At 36.3% G+C, this 19,698-nt stretch overlaps 1 pseudogene; it reads right to left on the minus strand.

Moving 5' to 3' along the window:
* Positions 1 to 7,726: 7,726 nt before the first annotated feature.
* Positions 7,727 to 8,125, minus strand: LOC113913225 (annotated as a pseudogene).
* Between the last annotated feature and the right edge of the window lie 11,573 nt (positions 8,126 to 19,698).

A 19,698-nucleotide genomic window follows, 5' to 3' on the forward strand; every position in this document is an offset into this window, starting at 1 on the left:
CTTTGCATTGCCCTCCCCCTTTGATGAATCTGGTTAGAGGTTGATAGATTTTGTTGATCTTTTCAAAGAACCAGCTCCTGGTTTCACTGATCTATTTTATTTTTTGTGTTTGTTTTTAGTTTATCATTTATTTTGCTCTAATCTTTATTATTTCCTTCTTTCTGCTGGTTTTGTGTTTTGTTCTTATTTTTCTATCTCTCTTAGGTGTAAGGTTATTTGTTTATTTGTGATTTTTCTTGCTTTTGGAGGTAGGCCTGTATTGCTATAAAGTTTCCTCTTAAAACAGCTTTTGCTGCATCCCAAGATTTTGCATCATTGTGTTTTCATTTTCATTCTCTCCATATAATTTTTTATTTCCTCTTTGATTTCTTGTTTGACCCATTCATTGTTTAGTAGCATGTAATTTAATGTCCATGTATTTGTGCTCTTCCCCGATTTTTTCTTGTGATTGATTTCTAGTTTCATAATGTTGTGACCAGAAAAGATGCATGGTATGACTCTGATATTTTTGATTTTGCTGAGATTTGTTTTGTGGCCTACTGTGTGATCTAACCTTAAAAAATATTCCATGTGCACTTGAAAAGAATGTGTATTCTGCTGTTTTAGGATGGAATGTTCTGAATATATTTGTTAAATCCATTTGGTTCAGTGTGTCATTCAATGTCACTGTTTCCTTGTTGATTTTCTTGTTTGGATGATCTATCCATTGATTTAAGTGGGGTGTTAAATCCACCTGCTATTATTGTATTATTCTCTATTAGTTCCTTTAGTTTGTTATTAACTAGTTTATGTATTTGGGTGCTTCCATGGTGGGTGCATAAATATTTACAATTGTTATATCTTCTTGTTGGATTGTCCCCCTTATTATTATGTAGTATCCTTTGTCTCTTGTTACAGTTTTCATTTTAAAGTCTGTTTTGTCTGATATTAGTATTGCTACCTGGCTTTCTTTTGACATTTATTTGCATGATAAATATTTCTATCCCCTAACTTTCCATCTGCATGTGTCTTTAGGTCTGAAATGAGTCTCTTGTAGGCAATGTATAGATGGGTCTTGTTTTTTTTTTTTTTTAATCCATTTTGTCACCCTATGTCTTTTGATTGTTTAATACATTTACATTCAAAGTGATTGATAGGTAAGTATTAATTGCAATTTTGTTACTTGTTTTGTGGTTATTTTTGTAGATCTCTGATCCTTTCTCTCTTGCTCTCTTCTCTAACGGTTTGCTGGTTTTCTTTAGTGATATACTTGGATTCCTTTCTCTTTATTTTTCTCTGTAACTATTATTGGTTTTTAATTTATTGTTAACATTAGATTTGTATATAACATTTTCTGCATACAGTAGTCTGTATTAAGTTGATGACCAAATAAGTTTGAACCCATTCTTTACTCCTCATCCCCACCCCCCACATTTTAGGTATATGATTCATACTTTACATCATTTTATGAGTCCCTTGACTAATTTTTACAGATATACTTATTTTTACTGTTTTTGTGCTTCCTACTTTTCATACTCTTATACATGGTCTTTACTTCCACTCAAAGAGTGTCCTTTAACATTTCTTGTAGAGCTTGTTAAGTGGTCGTGAATTCCTTTAGCTTTTAAAAAACTATTTCTCCTATTCGGAATGATAGCCTTGCTGGATAGAGTATTCATGGCTGCAGATATATTTTCCTTTCAGTACTTTGAATATATCATGCCACTCCCTTCTGGCCTACAAAGTCTCTGCTGAAAAATTCGCTGTAAGCTTTATGGGGTTTCCCTTGTATGTAACTGTCTTCTTTTGCTGCTTTTAAATTTCTCTATCACTAATTTTTCCATTTTAATTACTATGTATCTTGGTGTGGACCTCCTTGGGTTGATTTTCTTGGGGGATTTCTGTGCCTCCTGAATCTGGATATCCATTTCCTTCCCCAGATTAGAGAAGTTTTCAAGTATTATTTCTTCAATAAATTTTCTGCCCCCTTTTCTCTCTTCTTCTTCTAGGATCCCTATAATGCAAATATTATTTCACTTGATGGAGTCACTGAGTTCCCTAAGTCTGTTCTCATTTTCATACTTTTTTTTTTCTCTCACCTGCTCAGCATGATTACTTTCCATTACTCTGTCCTCCAGGTCACTAATTCATTTCTCTGCTTCCTCTAGCCTGTAATTTATTCTATTTACTGTATTTTAATTTCATTTATTGTTCTTCATCTCTGATTGGTTCTTTTTTATCTCTTTTTAAGAGCCTCACTGATGTCCTCCGTTCTTTTCTCAAGTCCAGTAAGTATCTTTATGATCATCACTTTAGATTCTCTATTAGGCATATTTAAATCCATTTCTCTTAGATCTCTTGCTATGTTTGTGTCCTGTTCTTTCATTTGGGACATATTCATCTCTCTTCCTTTAGTCTAACTCTTTGAATCTGTTCTCTATGTTAGGAAAGTCAGCTATGTCTTCTGCTCTCGAAATTAATGGTTTTATGAAGAAGAGGTTCTGTAATGCCCTGCAGTGCAGTGTCACCTTTTCACCAGAACCTGGTGCTTTAGGTGTAACCCATATGTGTGTTGCATGAGTCCTGGTGTTGTGTTTTGGCTGCTTTTTCCTTCAGTCCAGTCATCTACAGTGTCTTTTTACCTTTTGTGGGTAGTGTTTGGTCCCTAAGGTGTTAATGGACCTGTCTGGGGCAGCCTTAGGCTTGAGTTGAGTCAGACCAGGCATTTGCCAGAGATGCAGTAGCACCAAATTGCAGGGCACTTTCCATGTTGTCCCCTGAGAAGTTTTCATTGGTGGGTGAGGCCTGCAGTCAGACCCATGGTGTGCCCCCAGCCCCCCACTGGGGCAGCCTTCTCTCATATGTAGTTATCTTCCCCTAACCCCAGGGCAGGAGTCACATTGGAGTAATGCTGGCTCCTATTGGGGCTGCTTGCACATTGCCAAGCTTGTGGCCCTGGTTTGAATGGGCTCTGGCCAAGAGTGTATTGGAGGAGATGTACCTCCATTGCTAGACCATGCCTGCCAGGGTTGGGTGTGGAGTTTTAACAAGGTGCGCTAATCAGCTTGCAAAATGAGAGCTGCCAGTGCTGCTGCCTTGACTGGGGCCAGGAGTGGATCTGCAAAGTGTGTGGGGTGGGGTGTGTAATTTTAACAAGGTATGTGCTGGTCTTCTGCAGGATTTGGCCTGCAGTTGCTAACAGGACCCAAACCCCTTAAAGCATGCAGGTGGGGAGAGGTGGTTTGGGCAAGGTTTGTGCTGGTCTTCTGGTGGTGGGTGAAATTCCATTGTGAGGACTGAGGCAAGAATGGCTGGAAATGGTGGATCCACCAAAAAGCAGAGCTGGAGCAGAGCTTGGTGTAACAAGTTAGGTAGTGAACACTGGCACTGTGTTGGTTCCTGCAAGTGGCCCTGTGTTTATGCTGGGGCAGGAGAGCAAATGGCACCTTATAGCTCCTTTGTTCCTGGAAGAGTCTCCCTGTGAACTCTGTCCATCTGTGACACTCTCTGAGATAAGTAAATAACTCTCTCTCTCCATATGTCCTAAGCATTTTCAAAGGGCTGCTTCTATGCTGTATGTCTGTGGGCTATTTGTTGTGCTATTTAAGGGTGGGGACTCAGCTTCTTATTGCCCTCTGGGCTCTCCCAGAGCTAAGCCTGCTGATTTTTAAAATCCAGGTTTTAAATTCCTCCTGTTGTAAGAACTCACAAAATTTGGTGCCTCTGGTTTTCAAAACCCGATGTTATGGGGTTTCCTCTTCCCCATGTAGGTTCCCCAGTGTGATAATCTATTTCTTGCCCCTCTCCATGCTCATAGCTTCCTCCCTCCTGTGGATGGCTCATGGGAGCATTTAGCTGTCCACCATGTCTCCACCCTTCCTGTCCTCTTCTGTGACCTCTTTTCTACTTTTAGTTGTGGAGTTTCTTCTGTCAGTTTTTAGGTCATTTTCTGGATAATTACTCCAATGTGAGTGTTATCTAGTTGGATCCATGGGATGAGGTGAGCTTAGGGTCCTCCTACTCTGCCATCTTCCCAGCCAACTCAACAAATATTTATTGAGCATTTAATATTTGTCAGCACCCTTCTTGTCAGAGGATATAGTAATGGAAACAGAAAATAAAAGTACCTGCCTTCATTTTTGTAGGGAAGAGACAATAAGTTAAATGCAGTGTTATTGTTAGTATTATAAGTAATAAAGAGGGAAAGTTAATCAAGAACAGGATTTATAGCATTTAATAATGGGGGAGCAAGCTTTAAATTTTAGATAGGTAGACCAGGAAACCTCATCTAGAAAGTAACTACTGAGTAACTACCTAAAGGTAGTGAGGGAATTAGCCTTACAGGTATATGGGGAAGGAAATTCTAGGCGGGGGGCTTGTGTATTAAAGGCCTTGAGACAAGCTGCCCAGCTTATTCAGTGAACAGCAAAGAAGGCCAGAGTGGCTGGGGAAGAAAAGATAGAAAGGAGAATACCAGGAAAAAAAGGTGGAGTGGCAACAAAACCTTACCCTTTATTGAATTAAATATGGCAAACCACCGAGATGGCTGAATACAGTGACATGATTTAACACCTTTTAACAGAATCATTTTGGCTGCTCCATTGAGGTCAAATGTCATGCAGGCAAAAGCATAAGCAGGGAAATATGGAGATTTACAGAAAAACTGGGAAAAGATTATGATAATGGTTTGGATCAGAACCATACCACTGGTTAAATTCTAGATGTATTTTGAAGGTATTTTTGTTTTGTTGGGGTGGTGGTTGCTGCTGCTAATTTTGTGTGCCTTCTCCTGAACAACAAGGAGAGGAGTTGATAGCCCACCAACAGTGACAACCAAGACTATAGAAGAAGCTGGTTCCCTGAGGCAGGGATAGAGGATATCAGGAGCAAATTTTTTACTTTCTAGTTTTTATGTTTTTATTGAAGGCTAATTGACATAAAACATCTTATGAGTTTCAAGTGTACATCATAGTGATTTGTTATTTTTATATGTTACAAAAAATTCCTAAGATAAGCCTGCTTATCATATGTAACCATACAAAGTTATTACAATATTATTGACTCTATTTCTTATACTTTGTTACATCCCCATGACTTAATTATTTTATAACTGGAAGTTTATACCTCATAATCCCCTTTACCTATTTCAACCACTCTCTAATCCCTTCCCCTTCTGGTAAACCAACAGTTTCCAATATCTATGAGTCATTTTCTGTTTTGTTTTGCTTTTTAGATTCTACATATAAGTGAAATTATCCAGTATTTGTCTTATTTCACTTAGCATAATATCACCTGGGTCCATCCATGTTGTCACAAATAATAAGATTTCATTCTATTTTATGGCTGAGTAATATTCTATTTTATATAAACACAACATCTTTATTCAATAATCTATCAATAGACACTTAGCTATTGTAAATAAGGCTACAATGAATAAAAGGTGCACATATCTATTTGAATAGGTATTTTTGTGTTCTTCAGATAAATGCCCAGAAGTGGAATTGCTAGATTGTATGGTAGTTCTATTTTTAATTTGGGGGGGGGGAATCTCCATATTGTTTTCCATAATGGTTTCACCAATTTATATTCCCACCAACAGTGCATGAGGTTTTCCTTTTCTCTACACCTAGCCAACAGTTATATTTTGCCTTTTTAATAAAAGCTAATCTGACATGTATGTGTCAGGTGACATCTCTTTATGGTTTTGATTTGTATTTCTCTGATGACTAGTGATTTTGAGCATCTTTTTATATGCCTCTTGTCTTATTTGGAAAAATGTCTATTCAAATCCTCTGCCCATTTCTAATCAGTTTTTTTTTTTTGTATTAAGTTGTATAAGTTCTTTATTTTGGATATCAACTCATCTGATGTATGAGTTGCAAATATCTTCCCCCATTCAGGATGTTGTCTTTTTGTTTTGTTACGGTTTCCTTCACTGCAAAGCTTTTTAGTTTGATGTAATCCCATTTATTTATTTTAGCTTTTGCCTTTATGGTTTCAAGTCTTACATTTAGGTGTTTAAATAATTTTGAACTTATTTTTACATGTGGTGTAAGATAGTAACCCACTTATATTCTTTTACATGTAACTGTCCAGTTTTCTCAATAGAATTTGATGAAGAGACTGTCTTTTCCCCATTGTATATTCTTGCCTGATTTGCCAAATGTTGATTGATCATATATGTGTGGGTTTCTTTCTAGGTTTTTGTTCTGTTCCATTTATCTGTGTGTTGAGTTTCATATAAGAATCATACTGTTTTGATTACTATATCTTTGTAGAATAATGTGAAATCAAACATGGTAACTCCAGCTTTTTTCCCTTTTTTCCCAAGGTTGATTCTCCTATCTGGGGTCTTTTATGGTTCTGTATAAATTTTAGGATTATATGTTCCAATTCTGTGAATAATACCATTGGTATTTTGATAGGGGCTGCACTGAATCTATACATTACTTTGGATTGTATGAACATTTGACAATATGAATTCCAATCCATGAGCATAGTATAGCTTTCCATTTGTGTCATCTTCAGTTTCTTTCAATGATGTCTTAATGTTTTCAGAGTATAGGCCTTTCACCTTGGTTGAGTTTATTCCCAGCTATTTTATTGTTTTTGGTGCAATTGTAAGGGCTTTTCATTTCTCTTTCTGCTACTTTATTATTTATGTATAGAAATGCAACAGATTTATGTACATTGATTCTGTATACTGCAACTTTACTACATTCATTTATCAGTTCTGAAAACTTTTTGGTGGTGCCTTTAGGATTTTAGTATCATGTTATTTGCAAATAGCGCCAGTTTTACCTCTTCTTTACCAATTTGGATAACTTTTATTTTTCTTGTCTGTTATGGCCAGGACTTCCAATATTCTGTTGAATAAATGTGGTGAGAGTGCACATCCTTGTCTTTTTCCTCATCTGAGGGGAAAAGCTGTTTTTCACTATTGAGTATAATGTTAGCTGTGGATTTTTCATACATGACCTTTATTATGTTGAGGTATGTTCCTTCTAAACCTACTGTGTTGAGAGTGTTTATCCTGAATGGATATTGTGCTTTGTCAAATGCTCTTTCCTGAATCTATTGAGATGATCATGTGGTTTTTGTTTTTATCCTCTCTGTTAATATAATTTATCATGTTGATTGATTTGCAAATATTAAACCACACTTGCATCCTGGGAATAAATCCCACTTGATCATGGTGAATGATTTTTTAAAATGTATTATTGCATTCAGTTTGTTGATATTTTGTTGAAGATTTTTGTATCTATGTTTATCAGATTTTGACCTGCAGTTTCCTTTTTTTGTAGTGTTGTCTTTATCTGGTTTTGTTATCAGGGTAATCCTGCTCTCACAGAATGAATTTGAAAGCTTTCCTTCCTCTTCTATTTTTTTCTTTTGAAATAAATAGAAAAGAATACATATTAGCTCTTCTTTAAATGTGTGGGGTGGAATTCACCTTTGCAGGCATCTGGTCGCAGACCCTTATTTGTTGGGAGTTTTTTGACTACCAATTAAACTTCATTGCTAGCAACTGGTCTGTTCACATTTTATATTTCTTTCTGCTTCAGTTTTGGTAGGTTATATATTTCTAGGAATTTGTCCATTTCTTCTAGATTTTCCAATTTGTTGTCATATAATTTTTCATAAGATTCTCTTATAATCCTTTTATTTCTGTGACATCAGTTTTTTTCCCCTACTTTACTTTTTTTAACTTTATAGAATCATTTATTAGCTTGGACTTATGGTGTTATTAAAATGCTGACCATATTTTCTCTGTCCTCTTGTTCACTTCAGATCTGAATTTTTCCAAAGTTATTACATGTCCATCATCTTTTAAAACTTCATCTTCATTCAACAGACCCAGGGTTTTTAGGCCTTCTTTGTACTGCACAAATGATATAGTGCCTTTATTTGAAGTGTCCATCATCTCAAACATAGACACAATGTTAGAGTGATCCATAATGAAAGGAAAAGCCACGCCTGTTATTTTGGCAATTCTCAGTCATTCCAATATAGACATTAAATACTCTCTTGGCTTTCCTGGCTGGAAAAAGAGCAGGGCACTGGTGAGATAGTTCAGCAACTCCATAATCCGATGTTTTTCCAAATAATTCTTGGCCTCCAGCTCCCTGTTGCCACCCGCCTGCATTCTTCCCTCCTTTACTTCTGATTTCATTTATTTGGGTCCTATTTTTTCTTGTGTCTGGCTAAAGTCTTACCAGTTTTGTTGATCATTTTAAAGAACCAGCTCCTGGTCTTATTGACCTTCTCTCTCTCTCTCTTTTTTTAGTCTCTTTCATTTATTTCTGCTCTAATTTTTATTATTTTCTTCCTTCTACTAGCTTTAGGCTTTATTCATTCTTTTTTTTTTTTTCTAGCTGTTTTAGGTGCAAGTTAGGTTATCTCAAAATTTTCTTGTTTTTTGAGGTAGGCCTGTATTGCTATAAACTTATCTCTTAGAATTGCTTTTGCTGCATCCTGAAGATGTTGTACCATTGTGTTTTCATTTTCATTTGTCTGCATGCATTTTAAATTTTCTCTTTGATTTTTTGGTTGACCCTTTCATTGTTGAGTAACATGTTGCTTAGGTTTCATGTATGTGTGTTATTTCTAGATTTTTTTCTTATACTTTATTTCTGGTTTCTTATCATTGTGGTCAGAAAAGGTCCTGATATATGATTTCAATTTGGACTTTTTGGACAGAGTTTTTAAATTACTGATTTAATTTCATTACTTGTAATTTATTCAAATTTTCTATTTATGTAATTCAGTCTTAGAAGGTTGTGTGTTTCTAGTAATTTGTCCATTTCTTCTAGATTTACCAATTTGTTGGCTTATAATTATAGTAGTCTCTTATGATTCTTTGTATTTCTGTGATATAAGTTGGAACTTTTTCCAAATTTTATTCATTTGGGTTCTTTTTTTCCCCCTTGATGTATCTGGCTAAAGGTTTGTCAAATTTCTTCTTTCAAAGAACTAGCTTTTAGTTTCATGGATCTTTTCTATTGCTCTGTTAGTCTGTATTTCATTTGTTTCTGCTCTAATCTTTTCATTTTCTCCTCCTCCTAACATTGGCCTTTTTCTTTTACTAATTCCTTTAGGTATAAAGTTGGAGTGTTTTTTTCCAGATATTTCTTATTTCTTCAATTAGGCTTGTATTGCTGTGCAATTCCTTCTTAGAACTGCTTTTGCTGCATCCCATAGAGTCTTTCCATTTTCATTCGTCTCAAGACATTTTTTAATTTCCTTCTTTGATTTCTTCATCAAACTATTGGTTGTTTAGTAATATGTTATTTACATGTTCTTGTGTTTTTCCCAGTTTTCTTATAATTGATTATTTCATACTGTTTTTGGAAAAGATGCTTGATATGATTTCAGTCTTCTTGAATTTATTGAGACTTGTTTTGCATGCTAACGTGTGATCAATCTTGCAGAATGTTCCATATGCATTGAAAAGAATGTGTATTTTGCAGTTTGGGGATGAAATGTTCTATAGATTAAGTCTATCTGGTCTAATGTGTCATTTAAGGCTATGGTATCCTTAGTGATTTTTGGTGTGGACGGTCTATCCCATTGATTTAAGTGGGGTATTATAGTCCATCTCTTACTACTACTGTATTACCATCCATTTCTCCCTTTATTAACATTTGTTCTATTATAATTAGGTTTTATTTTGGGTACATAAATATTTACACATGTTTTGTCCTCTTCTTGGACCCCTTTTTTCATTATGTCATTTCCTATTTTTTTATGAAGTTTTGTTTTATAGTCTATTTTTTCTGATAGAAGTATTTTTACCCCAGTTTTCTTTTTGTTTCAATTTGCATGGAATATTTTTTTTCTATCTTTTCACTTTCAGTCTGTTTTTTAAATCTGAAGTCTCTGTTAAGTAGCAAATGGATGGGTCTTGTTTTTATCCATTTAGCCACTCTGTCTTTTGATTGGAACATTTAGTCCATTTACATTTAAAGTAATTATTAACAGATATGTACTTATTGACATTTTGTCATTTTCCAGTTGTTTTTATAGTTCTTCTATTGTCCTTTTTTCTCTTGGACTCTTCCCTTGTGATTTGATGTTTTTCTTTGATGTTATATTTGCTTTTTATTTTTTAGGTATTGTAGATTTGGCTGTGGTTATCATTAGCTTCATATATATTGACCTTTATATGTAGCAGTATATTTTAAGCTGACAGTTGCTTAAGTCTGACTGTATTCTAAAAGCACTACATTCTTACTCCCCCTAATTTGTTGTCATATATCTTTCTATTTTGTTGATTCCCTCCAGTGTATTTTCATTCCATTTATTGTATTCTTCAACTCTGATTGGTTCTTTCTTACATTTTTTAACTCTTTGTTGAAGTTCTCAGTGGGTTTGTCCATTTTTCTCCCAAGTTCAGTAAGCATCTTTATGACCATTATTTTTTTTCATTTGAGTATAATTGACACACTATGTTACATTAATTTCAGGTGTACAACTTAGTGATTTGACAAATTTATACATTATGCTCTGCTCCCCACAAATACAGCTACCATCTGTCCCCGTTACATCCTTATTACAATATCATTGACTGTATTCCTTATGTTCCTTTTTTATTCTCATGACTTAGTAACTGGAGGCCTGTGTCTCTCTCCCCTTCACTCATTTTGCCTAACCCCCAACCCCTTCCCCTCTGGCAACAGTTTGTTCTCGGTATTTATAGTTGATTCTGCTTTCTGTTCATTTTTTTTTTTTTTTGAGATTCCATTTATGAGTGGAATCCTATGGTATTTGTCTTTCTCAGTTGGATTTGTTTCACTTAGCATAATACTCTCTTGGTCCATCCATGTTGTCTCAAATGGCATGATGCCATCCTTTTTATGGCTGTGTAATATTACATTATATATATATATATATATATATATATATATATATATATATATATACCATTTTTCTTTTTTGTCCATCTGTTGATGGACACAAGTTGCTTTCACTTCTCAGCTATTATAAATATTGCTGCAATAAACATAGAGGTGCGTATATCTTTTTGAGTTAGTGTTTTTTTTCTTGGGTATACACCCAATAGTGGAATTATTGTATCATATGCTATTTCTATTTTTAATTTTTTGAGGAACCTCCACACTGTTCTCTACAGTAGCTGTACCAATTTACATTCCCAACAATGAATGAGGCGTTCATCTGTATATCTTCTTTGAAAAAATGTCTAATCAGGTTTTCTGCCCATTTTCTAATCAGATTTTTTTGGTATTGGGAGGTATTCTTTATATATTTTGGGTATTAACCCCTTATTGGATATATCTTTTGCATATATCTTCTTTTATTTAGTAGGTTGGCTTTTTATTTTGTTGATAGTTTCCTTAGAGGCTTTCTATTTTGATCGAGTTCCAATAGGTTTATTTTTGCTTTTGTTTCCCTTGCCTTAGGAGATGTATCTAGAATAAGGTTGCTATGGCTGATGTCAGAGAAATTACTGCCTGTGTTTTCTTGGATTTTTATGGTTTTATGGTATAGGTATAACCATTACTTCAGACTCTATTAGGTAAATTAATTACCTCTGTTTGGTTCCACCCCCCCCAACCCGCCATGGTTTTATGTTATTCTTTCATTTGGAACATATTCCTCTGTATCCTAATTTTCTTCAAATTTCTATGTTTCTATGAATTAGGAAGAACATCTACCTCTCCTAATCTTTAACAAGTGGACTTAGGGGAATCCTCTGTGTAAACTGTGTGTGTCTGGAATATTTGACTGGCTGGCTGGACCTGGACTCAGTATGGGCCAGGAGTGGTCCCATGGAGTACTATGGTGGCCCCAGCAGATTGGCTAGAGGTGTGGTCTAGGGGCTTGGGGTTCACTGGGGTGGACCTAGTAGTCCAACTACAGCACTGAGATCCTGCTCCTATCCACATTATCAAAATGGGGGTGGAAAATAAATTTTATTTTAAAAAATGCCCATTCTCTGTGCCTTTAGAGAGTTGAGACAGTTTCCTACATGGTGGATGGATTTCCTTCACTAAACTATTTTTTTTCCTGGGTATGCCCTAGGATGGGCAAGTTGTCACATCCCTGGTGATGTTCCCATCATCTCTGTTTTTGTCTCTCCTACCTTTCTCTATGTGGTCCCTCTATTGTTTGTTGTGCTAAAGCTAGATATTCAGTGATTAGTTCTTCAGAAGAAATTGCTGTATACAAAGCATAGATTCAGTGTGTCTGTGGAAAGAGGTGATTTCAGAATCTTCCTATGCTAACATCTTGGACAACCTCCCAAGAGCACTGTTTATAAACATGTTCATGTAGGATCATATATGTAACCACCAATTATTTCAATTCATTTATTTCCCTCAACAACTGACAGATAGGTGCTAATATTAAACCCATTTTGCATTTGAAAAAATTAAGACCTAAATAGGTCACAAAATTGATATGTGGCCCTCAATTGGCTAAACAAGTATTGAACGGCACTCACGAACACTTCTCAATCCCAGGTAAAGAACTCACAAAATTACTTGTCTGTAATAATGCCTACTATTTATTTGTCTAAACTAGGAGATATATAGTGATTGGTGGGCTTGATAGTGCACTTACCTCTCAGTTACCCATATCAGAAGCATTTCTAAATCTGAGGAGGAAATGACCACACACATCACACATCTCCTCCTTCTGGGTCAGTAACAATAACTCTGATATTCTTTGACATCTTTAAATTCTATTATTCCTTAGGACATAGAACACTGCATTCTCTTCAGCCTTAGGTCTGTGTTATACCTCCTATGACTGAATTTGTACTACTCATTCTCCCATGATGGGTTTTCATCCTTTTTCATCTTGACTTGGTTCTCCCTCTCTCAAAATACTCCTCTTTTAGCATTCTTGTTGACATCTTCTTTTATATATTAGAATCCTTCATTCTCCTTAATAAGCCAGAATATTAAAAATTAGGTCTCAAGTTTCTTCACTTGAGGGGAGCTATCATTTGGCAGTTACAAACATGTTTTATTCCTAAATCTCTTAGATTTCAAGTATTACCATAGATTTTTTTCTGCCTTAGAAATTTCTTTTCTTGTGCCTAGAAAACAGCCTGGAGCAAAGATGGAACACTGGTGAGACATGGAAGTCAAATGTAGACAAGGCCATTACTCCACCACTAAGTTTGTGTTCTCAGCTGATGAATTTGGTCTTGATTAAATGGATCAGATTGGGAAACAAAACAAGCCCATAAATAACTAGGAATTGATGGTTATTCTTCCCTCTTTGCCCCATTCCATTTCGTCTCAGAGCTCAGATGAGGTATAGAAGAGAATGCCTTCAAGGTTGCAAAGCAGTCCATTTCGCTCCAGGTCCTGAGAGAGCCTTGGTCAGCTTGCTGTAGATTCCACCAGTGAGCTTTGACTTCTCAGCAATCTCTCTCATGAGAGGCTTCCCAGAAATCCATCCATTCAGCTCACCCCTGAATGCACTTTGAGCAACTGGCTGCCTCTCCTGTAAGCACGTTATTAATGGTCTCCTTTCAAAAGCAGAGATAGTGCCCTGGAAAATACGATATTGATTTTTTCCCCTCCTTTCTCACTGTTTCAATCACTGCTCGTTTGAATGGCTTTCATTTTTAGCAACAACAAGAGAATCTTCAAAGAAAAGTGGTTTATAGGATCAGCCTGAAATAAAATCACTGCTCAATTTAAGCTCTGAAAAATACTATTGATATTTTAATAGAAGTTTGGAGAGCCTATTGCAAGCTCAATAATAGCTACAAGGAGTTTATACACAGAAATCATACTTAGGGATCGTTTTATTTCTTAGGCAGTATGTGTTAACAGCAAATAACAGTTTAAACCTTCACTCACTTCCATACTGTATACATCAAGAGTCTCAAGAGTGTGGAAATGTTCAGAGTACTTCAGAAAGGGTGAAAGGTTTTCTACAACTCAAATGATTTGTCTCTAATAGGCCCTTGTAGAAGAAACCTGGTTGGTTTTCTCTTAAGCTCTCTATTTGCCTGTGTCGGCATTGGGAAATCCCAACAATCTTATAGCAGAAAGACCTAAGGATCACATAGTTAAATGGATTTGTTGCATAGGTGAGACAAGCAAAGCCCAGGTGATGGTATGATTTAATGAAGTGGCACAGTCTCAAATTCCTGTCCAGGATTCTTTCTCTGTGGACACCTAGAATTCTACCTGCCTGGATTTTGCCGTAGTGCTGACTTCTCTCCTCCATTTTCCTCTCATATTCTCAAAAATACCTATGGATCTTCTCAGTTTTGAATTTTGTACGCTGCACAAACATACTAATTTATGAGGAAGAATAGTGATATTATATTATCTGGTATATTACTTAGAGTGTTACCTTCAAGGGTCATTTCAAGAGCCACCTCTTTTAGGAAACTTGTGTGTGACTTTTGTCCCTAACAATGTCACTCTTTTCTATCAACCCCTGTAAATCACTGGAAATACGCCTTGATTTGTCCTTAATTGTTCTATGTGTACACCAAGATTTCTATTGAGGTCTTTAAAATTGATGTTGATTAAATGAATAGATTCACTATATACTATTTACTATGTAGCTAATAAATGTGTAAGGTACCATGCTGTTAAGAGAAATACAAATAAGAATAAAAAAGATTTTCCTGTATTTGTTTTATAGATGCATGTTTTATCTTTTTATTTTTTTAAGATTTTATTTATTTGACAGGGAGCACAAGCAGAGGGAGCAGCAGGAAGAGGGAGAGGGAGAAGCAGGCTCCCCTCTGAGCAGGGAGCCCAATGTGGGGCTCAATCCCAGGACCCTGGGATCGTGACCTGAGCTGAAGGAAGACTTCCAACCAACTGAACCACCCAAGTGTCCCCAGATGCAGGTTTTAAATGTAGGAGAAGAATTTTCACAGGAAGAGGTTGGACTTCAGAAGGAAAAAGAAGAGTAGGAGAATTTAGGGCTTGTCAATATAGTGGAATTATATAGGATATTTGGGAAAATACAATGAGATATAGTTTCAAAAATGTGATTAAAGGAGAGAAAATAGGATGAGAAACAAAATGTTTCTGAGTTTGGGGGATCAAAGCTATGCTTTTAGTATATTTTACAGACAGGGGAAAAGAATCTTGATTAAGATGGGAAGAGGGATATCCATTCATTCAGTTATGCAATAAATATTAATTGGGAATATACTATATGTAAGGCACAATTCTAGGCTCTAGGGATACTTTTGAAATGATGGGGTGAGGAAGTCATTACATCAAATGCCAGACTAACATGATTGTTACATAAATAAAAAGAGATTAATAAATGTTGAAGAAATTGTGCCTGATTGAACATGAAAGCAAAAGAGCCAATATTACACAAAACACTGATTAGGGTGTCATTAATAGGAGGAGGGGAAGTGAGAGGAGTTTACTGGAAGCCTGTGTAGGTAGAGGATAAGCACTGGTGAATTAGGTTTGGGCCATGGTACTAGGGGTAGAATATTGGATGGAAAATTTCTCTTTTAGGATTTCCCTTTTTGTTCTTCCATAGAGGTGTTTGATTAGATAGATCTGCAACCATAGAGGCTGCCTGACCTGCTTTGTTCTGGCATAATGCTTAACTTCTTGGAAGATGTAGACGGCCACTGCCATCAGAAACCAGGCCAACTCCCATGGGAAAGGAAGTGCCTTAGTCTCATTAGAGGAATTCTTGCAAGTTCCACATGGCCAAGCACCTCTCACCAGGAGCCTACATTGATTTGGGGGAAAGCCTTATAGCAACAAATGGTATAGGATTTGCCTGGCCTTTTCTTTTTTGTGTACATCTTTCTTGGGAACCATGAAGGAAAATAGTTCTGGGAGCTAACCAGTCTCATTTTTTTCACCAGCAAAGGGGAGCCTAATATAATCCAGCTCTTAGACGCAGGTTTCTTGCTTCCTGTTTCCATGTGGAAGGACCTAATCAACTCACTATCAATAGGCCCTACAAAGTTCTTTATACCCACTAGCTAGGTCAGTACCTAAAATGTGGACAAGTAATGAAAGGATAAGTTTCTCACCTTTATGAAAACCACACCTGTGGTGTAACTTCATACATTGATTGGGAGGAAATTTGATGGCTAGGAAGATCTTTGAATGACCCTAAAACTATACTCTGTAGAATACTACCTTTTTTGCTTAGGAAGACCAACACGAATTTCAAATGGCCACTTCATTAATGACCTGAAAACAAACTGGAGGAAATCTATTTCTCATCCAAACTATGAAACCAATTGAAAATAAGTTCCAATCACATTTCATCCCTGTTTGAGATTAACTGGGTTTGACATCTGTGATTTTAGACATTATGACATTGATTCATGAAACAGAAGTAGAATTTTTGTCATTTTAAATCTCAGGACATGAACTTAGTATTGAATTTTTGAGTTTATTTTTGTTGTTTTCCAAGATAAATTTGGATAATCTCTTTAATTTTTTTTAAATTATAGTTTTCTTCAGGGTATCAAATAATCTTTAAAAAGATAGTTTCCCCTTGCCTACAGAGTTTGTTGCAACCATCTTAGTTTACCTGCATCAAAGACCTTGTAATATTTGAGAACAATCTGCATTTCATCTGTTAATATAGGAAATATTTATTGAGGATCTAATTTATGCCAGACACTTCTCTCAGTACTGTGGATGTCATAAATATATTTTCCTCATAGACTTCTACAGAATCATTTCATCTTCAAACATTTTTTTAAAATGTTAACTATTAGCCTGGCTATGGGGTATATGGAAACGGTCTTAGATTTGCAGAAAAGTTGCAAAACTATTGCACAAAGTCTATTAATATAAACTAAAAATATAAGATGTAAAGTTTATTAAATATTAAAACAAAAACTCCATGAATAAATGAGTCTCATGATATGTTACAAAAGCGAAAACATCCCCAAACCAAACTTAAAAAGTATGTAAGGAAATGATTAACTGTGTAATAGTCAAGATAGCCTAGGTTAGCAAACCGACACAAAACCTTAATGTTTATCAGCAGAAAAGGATTTTAATATGTTCAAAATATAGAACCAAATGCATTAAAAGAAATACTTTCAATAGTAATGAATATATAAAATAGAATGTATATTTTATAAGTGAATAATATATGATATAAAAACTCTACAAATGGGTCTCATGGCATATTGGACACAGTAGGCATCTGAAAGGTAGGCCAGTTAAAAACACCTAAACTGAAGAACAGACAGGAAAACAGAAAGGGAGGAAAAAAAAAAAAAGGTGTATTAAAAATATTCAAAAGGTAAATCATATGTAAAGTTGGAGTGCTAGAAGAGAGGGGAAAATATGCAGAAGTGGTAATCAAAACAGAAAATGATGGAATTTTCCAATGCTGATAAATTTCATATTTTTTTTAATTTTTTTATTGTTATGTTAATCACCATATATTACATCATTAGTTTTTGGTGCAGTGTTCCATGATTCATTGTTTGTTCATAACACCCAGTGCTCCATGCAGAACGTGCCCTCCTCAATACCCATCACCAGGCTAACCCATCCCCCTAACCCCCTCCCCTCTAGAACCCTCAGTTTGTTTTTCAGAGTCCATCATCTCTCATGGTTCGTCTCCCCCTCTGACATACTCCCCTTTTCTCTCTCTCCTGTTATCTTCTTCTTTTTCTTTTTTCTTAAAATATGTTGCGTTATTTGTTTCAGAAGTACAGATCTGTAATTCAACAGTCTTGCACAATTCACAGCGCTCACCGTAGCACATACCCTCCCCAATGTCTATCACCCAGCCACCCCATCCCTCCCACCCCCAACCACTCCAGTAACACTCAGTTTCTTTCCTGAGATTAAGAATTCCTCATATCAGTGAGGTCATGTGATACATATCTTTCTCTGATTGACTTATTTCACTCAGCATAACACCCTCCAGTTCCATCCACATCGTTGCAAATGGCAAGATCTCATTCCTTTTGATGGCTGCATAATATTCCATTGTGTATATATACCACCTCTTCTTTATCCATTCATCTGTCGATGGGCATCTTGGCTCTTTCCACAGTTTGGCTATGGTGGACATTGCTGCTATAAACATTGGGGTACACGTACCCCTTCGGGTCCCTACATTTGTATCTTTGTGGTAAATACCCAGTAGTGCAATTGCTGGATCGAACGGTAGCTCTAATTTCAACTGTTTGAGGAACCTCCATACTGTTTTCCAGAGTGGTTGCATCAGCTTGCATTCCCACCAACAGTGTAGGAGGGTTCCCCTTTCTCCACATCCCCGCCAACATCTGTCGTTCCCTGACTTGTTAATTTTAGCCATTCTGACGGGTGTGAGGTGGTATCTCATTGAGGTTTTGATTTGGATTTCCCTGATGCCAAGCGATGTTGAGCACTTTTTCGTGTGCCTGTTGGCCATTTGGATGTCTTCTTTGGAGAAATGTCTGTTCATGTCTTCTGCCCATTTCTTGATTGGATTATTTGTTCTTTGGGTGTTGAGTTTGATAAGTTCTTTATAGATTTTGGATACTAGCCCTTTATCTGATATGTCATTTGCAAATATTTTCTCCCATTCTGTCGGTTGTCTTTTGGTTTTGTGGACTGTTTCTTTTGCTATGCAGAAGCTTTTTATCTTGATGAAATCCCAATAGTTCATTTTTGCCCTGGCTTCCCGTGCCTTTGGCGATGTTTCTAGGAAGAAGTTGCTGCGGCTAAGGTCGAAAAGGTTGCTACCTGTGTTCTCCTTTAGGATTTGGATGGACTCCTGTCTCACGTTTAGGTCTTTCAACCATTTGGAGTCTATTTTTGTGTGTGGTGTAAGGAAATGGTCCAGTTTCATTCTTCTGCATGTGGCTGTCCAATTTTCCCAACACCATTTGTTGAAGAGACTGTCTTTTTGCCATTGGACATTCTTTCCTGCTTTGTCAAAAATAAGTTGACCATAGAGTTGAGGGTCCATTTCTGGGCTCTTGATTCTGTTCCATTGATCTATGTGTCTGTTTTTGTGCCAGTACCATACTGTCTTGATGATGACAGCTTTGTAATAGAGCTGGAAGTCCGGAATTGTGATGCCACCAGCTTTGCTTTTCTTTTTCAGTATTCCTCTGGCTATTCTGGGTCTTTTCTGGTTCCATACAAATTTTAGGATTATTTGTTCCATTTCTTTGAAAAAAGTGGATGGTATTTTGATGGGGATTGCATTGAATGTGTAGATTGCTCTAGGTAGCATTGACATCTTCACAATGTTGATTCTCCCAATCCATGCGTATGGAACGTTTTTCCATTTCTTTGTGTCTTCTTCAATTGCTTTCATGAGTATTTTATAGTTTTCTGAGTACAGATCCTTTGCCTCTTTGGTTAGATTTATTCCTAGGTATCTAATGGTTTTGGGTGCAATTGTAAATGGGATCGACTCCTTGATTTGTCTCTCTTCTGTCTTGTTGTTGGTGTATAGGAATGCCACGGATTTCTGTGCATTGATTTTATATCCTGCTACTTTACTGAATTCCTGTATGAGTTCTAGCAGTTTTGGGGTGGAGTCTTTTGGGTTTTCCACATACAGTATCATATCATCTGCAAAGAGTGAGAGTATGACTTCCTCTTTGCCGATTTGGATGCCTTTGATTTCTTTTTGTTGTCTGATTGCTGTGGCTAGGACTTCTAATATTATGTTGAATAGCAGTGGTGAGAGTGGACATCCCTGCCGCGTTCCTGACCTTAGGGGAAAAGCTCTCAGCCTTTCCCCATTGAGAATGATATTCGCTGT

Source organism: Zalophus californianus, chromosome 14 (genome assembly GCF_009762305.2).
Source record: "Zalophus californianus isolate mZalCal1 chromosome 14, mZalCal1.pri.v2, whole genome shotgun sequence".
NCBI lineage: Eukaryota > Metazoa > Chordata > Mammalia > Carnivora > Otariidae > Zalophus > Zalophus californianus.